This window comes from Apteryx rowi, unplaced genomic scaffold (assembly GCF_003343035.1).
Source record: "Apteryx rowi isolate R43461 unplaced genomic scaffold, aptRow1 scaffold_2287, whole genome shotgun sequence".
Lineage (NCBI taxonomy): Eukaryota > Metazoa > Chordata > Aves > Apterygiformes > Apterygidae > Apteryx > Apteryx rowi.
The window spans coordinates 2998-4059 of record NW_020448627.1 but is presented as its reverse complement, the minus strand read 5'-3'; positions in this window follow the sequence as shown (position 1 = coordinate 4059).

Below are 1062 nucleotides of genomic sequence, written 5' to 3'. Positions count from 1 at the left end.
GACGCTGGAGGTGGTTCCTGTCCCCATGTGATGGCTCTTGTTCCTCTTGGTGGCCCTCATCCTCGTTCTTGTTCCTCCTGGTGGCCCTCATCCTCCCTGGGGGATGCAGAGGTTGGTTCCTGTCCCCACATGATGGCCCTTGGCCCTCCTGGTGGCCCTTGGTCTCCCTCGGGGATGCTGGAGGTGGTTCCTGTCCCCATATGATGGCCCTTGTCCCTCCTGGTGGCCCTCATCCTCCCTGGGGGACACTGGAGGTGGTTCCTGTCCCCACATGATGGCCCTTGTCCCTCCTGGTGGCTCTTGGCCTCCCTCGGGGACGCTGGAGGTGGTTCCTGTCCCCGCGTGATGGCTCTTGTTCCTCCTGGTGGCCCTTGGCCTCCCTTGGGGACGCTGGGGGTGGTTGCTGTCCCTGCATGACAGCCGTTGTCCCTCCTGGTGGCCCTCATCCTTGTTCTTGTCCCTCCTGGTGGCCCTCTATCTCCCTCAGGGACGCTTGGGGTGGTTGGTGTCGCCACGTGATGGCTCTTGTCCCTCCTGGTGGCCCTCGGCCTCCCTTGGAGATGCTGGGGGTGGTTGCTGTGCCCCGTGTGATGGCTCTTGGGCCTCCTGGTGGCCCTCATCCTCGTTCTTGTCCCTCCTGGTGGTCCTCTACCTCCCTTGGAGACACTGGAGGTGGTTGCTGTCCCCGCGTGATGGCTCTTGTCCCTCCTGGTGGCCCTCATCCTTGTTCTTGTATCTCCTGGTGGCCCTCATCCTCCCTGGGGGATGCAGAGGTTGGTTCCTGTCCCCACATGATGGCCCTTGGCCCTCCTGGTGGCCGTCATCCTTGTTCTTGTCCCTCCTGGTGGCCTTCGGCCTCCCTTGGGGACACTGGGGGTGGTTGCTGTGCCCGCGTGATGGCTCTTGTTCCTCCTGGTGGCCCTCTACCTCCCTGGGGGACTCTGGAGGTGGTTGCTGTCACCACGTGATAGCTCTTGTTCCTCCTGGGGGCCCTTGGCCTCCCTCGGGGACGCTGGGGGTGGTTCCTGTCCCCACGTGATGGCTCTTGTTCCTCCTGGTGGC